A 9,016-nucleotide genomic window follows, 5' to 3' on the forward strand; every position below is an offset into this window, starting at 1 on the left:
TGCTCCTAAAAAGCTGCATCATACAATGATTTAGGGCAACAGTTTGCTTCTAGGTTTGAAGCAAAAGTCTGGATGAAGGCATTTGAACTTGATACTGCCCCTGTGCACAAAGTAAGGTCCAAAAAGAAATGTTTTTCTCAGTGTGGTGAGCAGAAACTTGACTGGCCTGCAACTTCACAGAGCCCTGATCTAAACCCATTCAACACCTTTCAGATGAATTGTAATGCCAGGCTCTATCAGTCAGCATCAGCCAGACCTCACTAATGCTGTTGTGGCTGAATGGGAACAAATCCCTGTCGATGGGTTCAAAAGCCTTCACAGAAGAGTAGCAGCTGTTTTAGCAGCAGATTAATGCCCTCAAGTGTGACACCTTCAATTTTTGTAAGAGGGGAACTGTGGCAAAAAAATGATCAATGAGAATACTGACAGTGACAAAAGCCTTTCAACTGATAGCTTAAAAGTAGACCAGCCCAGGGTCAACAAGACAATGTGTCCCTCCACTTTATATCAACCCCTGAGTTTTTCTCCAGTTCCACCAGGAGACTGATAGTTGTGGCTTTCAGTGAAATGTTTTTACTGAATGGATTTCCTTGAAGGGGCGCATGCCCCTACTAAAATGAATTAATAATTCTGGTAATTCTTTTCATCTAGCATCATCACCAGGTCACAATTTGAAGTCTAGAATAGTTTTGTTCATATCCAAATACCTGTTATGGCCCTGACACACCATGCCGACAGTGAGCCACTGTTGATTCAAGTCAAGTCATTTTTATCAATAAAGCCCATTATCACAAATCACAGCCCTCTATCCTTAGACCCTTGCAATGATTAAAGGAACCCCCCCCCCCAAAAAAAAAAAAAACCTGGGGGTAAAAAATGGGAGAAACCTCAGGAAGAGCATCTGAGGAGGGATCCCTCTCCCAGGATGGACAATGTCGATGTCGAGCCGTCGGTGAGTGTCTGTTGCCCTAATGCTTTTGTGCTGTGTCCCACACCATTGGCACAAATCAGCCCTTGTCATCTGTTTTTTGGCTGATTCAGCATGTTGAAACAAAGTTGCAGTCAGTTCCCATCAGCATCAGTTGTACTATGTGTTTATGCTTATTGGAAAATGCTAGGTGTTTCTAAGTACAACCTCACAAAGCTGCTAGCATGGCTGTAGACTTGTCTTGATGTGTTTGGATCAGTGCAGACAACATGCAGTGAGAGAGATCACTGGTAACGCTTAAACTGTAAATTAATAAATGAATAAATGCATTTTGAGTCTGTACATTTCTTCCAAGTAAGCAGAGCAAATGCCTTGACTGGACTTTTAAGCTTTGGTTATTTTTTACTGTAAGATTCAGCAAGTCACGAATCACTTGGGTTACGGTGCAACTGGTGTAATTGATAGGTCAGGGCTTCCCCTGCTGCATCAGTTGATGATCCACACAGCTCCTGACCTCCTACAGGAGAGTTTACACTGGGGTTTTTGGGGGTCATACCCAAAAGCTCCATACTGATCACAACATGACCAGCTGATCAGATCCGCACAGTTTGCAAAGACAGAAATGTCAAGGGAATGTTTGTGGCTGTTTCTGAAAGGGAAGTGCTTGGTTACATAAAGATAGACACAAGATGGGAAGTGACTGTCACTGGCCGAGAGATGCGTTTACGCTATGAGCTGACTTTTCTGCTGTGAAAGCTACACATGTAAAAGCTGACACCAATCATTTGACTATGACAAAACAGTAACATCATGGATTTTCTGTAGATATGTACAAATGGTGAAGCCATAGTACCTTGATCTGTCGCAACGTTAAAACCACTGGTGAAGACTGATCATCTCGTTACAGTGCAATGTTCTGCAGGGAAACCCTGGGTCCTGGTATTCATGTGGATGCCACTTGACTCACACCAACCAGCGACACACTGGTACGCCACCTTGCAACCCACAGGACTAAACGGATCTAGCTCCAACGCCCTGATGCCACACACGACACCACCAGAGTTCCTCCGTCTATGCCTCGACAGGTCAGAGCAGAGTGCAATCCAAGGAGGTCCCACCACGGATCGGGGGTACCTCTGTGGCACCAGCATGTCCCATGGATGTTTGATCAGATTGGGATCTGGGGAATTTGGAGGTCAAAGTGAAACCTTGAGCTCTTTGTCATGTCCTTGGGCCATTTTCAAAGAATTTCTGCAGTTTGGGTTGGCATATTGTCCTGCTATGGGGGAACTGCCATTGGGAAGTGCTGTTGCCATGAGGGGTGAGTGGTCTGTTGGGTAGTACGTGTCAAATACTGTTCACATGACTGCCAGGATCAAAGGTTTGTCATTCATCAGTAGCCTGCTCTATTTATATATATGTATTTGTTTTGGGAACCAGTGCTGCAATGCTGCTGTATAGCAGGAAATTATTAAGCAATAAGCAGTTATTGCAATATTCTTGTCTATGCTCTTGAAATTTCAAGTCCTCACCAAGTAAAAAACATGTTTTATTGTCTTTTGATGGGACCCTGAATCCAAGTGAGAAAATAGTCTTCCCCTAAATGAAGGGTGTCCAACTGTCCAACTGGGGCAGCTGTTTCTTGCTTTTTTAAAAGTTTAAAAAAAAAATCATGTCTGTTACCTAAGAGAAAATATCTGGTGCTAGGTAATTGTTAGCTTGCTTGTTTAACATCTGTTTATGAAAACGCATTAGTTCGGCCTGCATGATTCCCTCTCGGTGCATGTCTACAAACTGTACAATAGTCCTGCCATCTTGAAGTACATTTAAAAAAAAAGGCAAAGTGATCTTGCTTGATTAACCAATACTGTGTTAATCATATAGTATATTTTGGAGGACAAGCCGAGGGCCCTTTAATATTGGTCTGGGGGCCTATTGTAACAGACTATGGACACGACTGGCATATGGGAGAAATGCAGTTATACATTTTTATAGACTTTTCTGTGTAATATAAGGTTGGGTTGCAGTTGTTCACATAAAACATGCAGTTACAACAATGTTGAGCAACTTAGCAATAATTACATCCATCCAGGTAAATTATAGTTATTTTTATTTGGTTTTGTTCCTCAGGAAGTAATTATTGTAATGAATTATCACCATCTATAAAAAGAAATTTGGTATTGCTACTTCTTAAGTGGTAAAGAATATTCATTATTTAAGTTGCAAAAGAATCAAACATGTAACCATAAAATCTGTATTAAGGGATTCATCTTGAAAAATTTGCATGTAATGACTATGAGTACAACATGAGTATGTGTCATTTTTGGCCTATTCAGAATAACAACTGCAACGCATTAAAGCTATAGTTAACTATAACTAACTGCTAATTATAGTTAAAGGTAACTTTTAGTAAAAAAAAACAACACCATAATCTGTGAAAAAAATAATGCTTCTCTGTGAAAATATTATACTCCTCTGCCTACTCTATTGCCTTGTCGCATATGTATAATGGCCTTATTGCACGGGAACAAAAACAACCAGTCAGAGCCGACTCTGTCTACAACAATGATAATGTGTCAGTACTGTTAATGGTATATATATTTATACAGTGTTTGTTTTTTGTGTGATATATTTCATGCTTATAATCTTTTTTAACTTGATATATTGTAATGCTTATTTGGCTGAAGGTATACTGCAACAAGAATGTTTCTTATTACCATATAAATTTACTCTTTCAAGCAATGTAAAGAGATGGAAAGCAACTGAGTACATTTACTTTTGTGGTGTACTTAAGTACCTGGAGGCACTGGTATTACAAGGGCAGTATATTTTAGGTTAGCCTGATCCAGTTCCACCAGGTTTCCTGCTCTGACACCCTCCATCACACTGCATGCCTCTAAGCTATTAGGTGTTACAGATTCATTCTCTGTTTCAACTTTGTTTTCATGTTATCTAATTTCCACTTTCCTATCTCAAGTATGGGTCCTATCGAGAGGGGGAGAACCACTCTTTAAATTTCCTCTTCTGAGGTTTCTACAATGTTTTCCCCTCCCGTGCTTCGGTTTTGTGTGTGTGTGTGTGTGTGCCCCCTCGGTTTTGTTCTCATAAAACATAATTTAACCCATGCAGACATGCAAATTGCCAAAAAAATGCTGCACTTTTTAGAATGTCATGAGGAATGACAAGTGAGAAAAGGCAGTGGGTATGATGGGAAAGAATGTGGGGACTGTTTCTGTGTGGGAGGACTGAGAAGGGGAAGTCAACATGAAACAGAGAAAATGAGAATTTTAGCGTATAACATTACAAGTATGACATACAGTCAGCAGAAGGTGAAATGCTCCTGCAGGGCAAAAACCCATGTCTTCTGTTCCCTAATGAAACTAACAACAATTGTTCAAACATAAGCACACCACCAGGCAAGACCACACACACAGATAAATTCCTCAAAAGTTTCCAGATTTTTTCATGACAGCTAAACCTTACCCAAAACTAACAGCATATCTGATTATCAGGACATGCTTTCATTGCCAGTACACAGTGCTTATACATTCAATATATTGGACTGCTGATGTAGTTTATCAACCTGTTAGTACAACAAATCAAGAGTTCTCCCAGGCCACTGCTTTTCCACCTGTCATCAAGGGACGTGACATACGGCATTACTCAGCCAGCTGCTGTAATGTGTCATACAGAAGAATGTTATTATTTCATAAATGGTGACATATTTCCTAAGGCTGACGAAATGATGAAACACTGGAAAGAAGCTGGACAGAAACTGCGTCATTTTTTTAATGGCTGACCTGAGGCAATCAGTTACTGTAATTAAAAATCTATAACCTTACACACACACAAACACGGTGTGCACAAACACTTGCAGTTTTTGTATCCATAGTCGGGTTTTCTCAGCATTACGTTTGGGCCTTTCTGACAAAAATAAAACCCACCATCGTGATGTGCTGGGCTTTCTCAAAGGGAAGTCGCTGCCTCTGTTTTCACTTCAAAATTACCAAAGTACAAGTACTTAACTCTCTTTCGTTCCCTCTCTCTCTTTCTGTCCCTCTTGTGCTCTCTTTCTAATTTCCTCTAGTATAGAAATGAAACAAGAATTGCTCACCAACCGCAGAGGAGACAAATGAAAGCTCCCTCAGTGCTTTTGCTGCCCCCTACAGCAAAGAAGCCATTAGTCCTAAATGTTGTGGACTGCAATTTCACAGTCAAAACAGCTGCAAACACAGTCTTCCCCGCCATTAACCATGATTGGCCGTATTACAAACAACGATGAGAGTTCATACCGGGAGGAAATCAACAATCTTGCAGAGTGGTGCACAGAGAACAACCTACTGCTCAACGTCAGTAAAACCAAGGAGCTGATTGCTGATTTTAAAAAAGAAGGAAAGACACACACCCCTGTCTACATGAGTGGAGCTGAGGCGGAGCAGGTGAACAGCTATAGGTTCCTTGGATTTACTAACACTGAGAACATATCTTTGTCGTCACACATCACCACCCAGATTAAAAAAGCACAGAAAAGGCTCTACTTCTACAAAACTTAGAAAGGCTGAATTCCAGAGCAAGATCCTGGTTAACTTCTACAGAGGAGCAGTAGAAAGCATACAGACTGGAAACATCACAAACTGGCATGGTTCGTGCACGGCCCGGGACAGGAAGGCTCTACAGCGGGTGATTAAAACTGCCCAAAACATCACTGGTTTCCATGTACAGAGCATCAGTGACCTCGGTGAAGTGAGGCGTCTGCACAGAGCACAAAGGACACTGAAAGACAGCAGCCACGTCTGTTCACCCTGCTGCCATCTGGAAAAGATACAGAAGTATCTGCTGCAGCAGAACCACCAGACTACAGAGCAGCTTCTTTCCCCAGGCTGTGAGACTCCTCAACTTCGACGCCAAAAGATGTAGCAGGATTAAGGATCACCTTAAAATTTCATTTCTTCTTACACTACGTTTAAGAAAAATGACAATAATGTTACCTTGTACCTTGTATTATATTGAGTTATACTACAAAACCTTTCCAGTCTCTCAGTTTTATTCCTGAACTGCTAAATAAAGGAACCCACAGAGATATATCACAATTTTCTTTAACTGCAACTCACTCCTTTATGGCATCAGCTCCACTTCCATCAATAGACTCAAACTAGTCCAGAACCCAGCTGGCCGACTCCTCACCTGCACCAAATCTTGGCACTACATCACCCCTGTCTTAAAACACCTTCACTGGCTCCCTGTCTCCCATTGGATTACCTTAAAGATCCTGGTCCTCACCTTCAAAGCCCTTCACCTTCTGACCCCCCCTTACCTCACTGCCCTCCTCTCCCCTTACCAACCCTCACAGTCCCTCAGATCAGCCTCCGCAAATCTCCTCTCCACCCATAAATCCATGGGTCCACTTCTTGGGACAGAGCCTTCTGCAGGGCTGCTCCCACACTCTGGAACTCCCTCCCCAACAGATCTGGGACTCTGAGTCCCTCGCCGTCTTTCAGTCCCGCCTCAAAATCCATCTCTTCTCCTCTGCCAATTCCTAGCCCCCCACCTTCTTCTTTTCGACTTTTCGTTTTGGTTTTTTGTTTGTAACGTGGCCTTGAGTTCAAGAAAGACGCTATATAAATCCAATTTATTATTATGATTATTATTATTGTTGTTGTTATTATTATTATTATTAATAATAATAATAATAATAATAATAATAATAATAATAATAATAATAATAATAATAATAATAATAATAATAATAATAATATAATATTATTGTGTCCCATTTCTTAGCAAGCATTTTTTATCAGGGATAACATGACAAAGTCCAGGACTTACTTCCATCATGGTCCCTGTTGTTCCATCAGTCTGTCCTCTTCACAATAAGATGGAGACAGCCTTTCAACATTCAAAGCCGCAGATAAAAGACCACAACGTCCCACATCCCAGCACAACAATCCACTTACAGATAAATGTGCCAATAAAAATATGATAATATATATACAGTATGTGAAATAAAAAAAAAGAATGACTTCAGTCTATTAAAATGACTATGACCTTATTTTGAAATGTTGTCTAGTAGCCTCTGTATGACAGTTTTCTTAAAGGTTTGTGGGTTCTCTGTGTCCTTTATTACACAAGGCAGTTTGTTCCACGCCGTAGCACCAGCATGGATGAAAGAAACCTTCCTGATTTTGAATTGCTAAAAGTTGGGGTTAGCTACGCTAGCTGAGGTGGTGTAATTATGACCTTCTAACTTTATAAATAAATTGTTGAAGTAACTAGGGGCTCTTCCATTTAAGATCCTATGGACCACATTAAGTTGGATATGACAAGCTCTATGCTAAAACTGGGAGCCACTGGAGCTGAAAGAACTGAGACCCAAATGACTCTCATGATTCAGCTCTAGCACCGCTCTCACTAATTTGTTTTAGTGAGAGTGCTTGAAGTTACAATTTTAAGGCTGAACTAAAAGTGCAGGCAAATGGCACTATCCTAATGTAGCCCTACTGTCTGGTTATCTTGTTCTTGCTTTTACCTTGCCGCAAACCGTCAAGGCCACAAAAGCTCACCTTAAGTTCCTGTCAAGGATGCAACCCATGTCACAAACAGAGGACTTCAATGTAATAAATTCCTCTTTATTATTAATAGCCAGTGCAGAGTCCTTATTTAAAACTGGCTTTGAACCAAATAAAATAAACTCAGCATTGCAGACGTATAGTATAAGCATAGCGTCTACATAGACACATCTTTACTCTCCTTGGCTCATGAACTAATATTCCTGTTTTCTGTGATTATCTTCATGTGTTAAGTATAGCTGAGTTATCTGCATATTAGAATAAAGTGCTAACACAAGCTGTTTTCAAGTGATTACACAGTGACAAAAAATCAGGGGACCCAGCACACCGCTCTGGGGCACCCCAACATGTTCTTCAACCACTGGCCCAACTGCCCAGAGCAAGTTGGTGCTCTGGTTGGAGGGCCAGAGAGCCCACCAGCTCCAGGCCACTCTGCGCTCAACTCAGACTTCTCTCTTCTCCACTCAAATTGTTCCCCACTTGCTTCAAAACAAGAGAAAAGCTGCACTGTATTTCAATTTGAGTTTAAACATTAGCCAAAACACTGATGCATTCTGGATTGGGCATGCTTCGAGCTGATGGTATAAGTGAGATGGAATCAGATGGTACCAGACCGAGCAGGATGAAGCAGGAGGTGAGGTGATGCTCAAACTTTTTTAAAATGTTTCTAACATTCAATGTACTCCTTGGGAACTTTTGTGCTCCATCTAAAATCCTTCCACTCCCACTCGCTCACATGTTCTGCTATCAACCTCAACCTGCCTGTCCCTTTCTGACAAATATAGTAAGAAGCCATCCAGCTTAGAGCTGTGCCATCCATTACTAAGGCCTTTAACTTACTTAATTCTCTTCAGCCGAAGTATGACATTCGTCATAGAACAATGAGCTCCTGGCATTGGTGGCAACATGTTGACCTTCGCCCCGAGGTCATTTTAGCTACCTTACAGCGGACACTAGGTGGCAATATAGTACGTTATAAATCAGAACAGGGCTGCTCTGTTTTGAGTCCTCTGCTTTGTTTTCTGCTTGTCTGTTGGATACTGGAATGACTTTGTGCTAATGGGCACTTTGTACTCTTTAATGTGTATGTTTGGACAGTGTAGTAATAACATGAATTATACAGTAAATCAGATATAGGTGTAAATCTGCCCTAAATTATTATTACATTATTTAACCCCCCCCCCAATTCAATCAAATCTTAATTTGTATGGCACTTTTCATACAAAGAGTAACACAAAGTGCCTAACAGAGATTAAAAACAATAACAGAAATGAAAAACATCAAAGACAATCAAGAAAAATACAGACATCCTGACCCTCCCACCCCCACATACGTACGCAACAAAACACACACATTCATGTAGATATTCCCACAACTATTCGCAAAGGCACCCGAACACCCCCCCCTCACCACCCACACACGCACACATACACCAACACACACCAGCTGTTACTAAAGAGACATGGCTAGAGAGACATGGCTAGGCACTGAGACCTGAGGCGAGGGAGAAACACCTTTGGGG

This window comes from Plectropomus leopardus, chromosome 4 (assembly GCF_008729295.1).
Source record: "Plectropomus leopardus isolate mb chromosome 4, YSFRI_Pleo_2.0, whole genome shotgun sequence".
Taxonomy (NCBI): Eukaryota; Metazoa; Chordata; class Actinopteri; order Perciformes; family Serranidae; genus Plectropomus; species Plectropomus leopardus.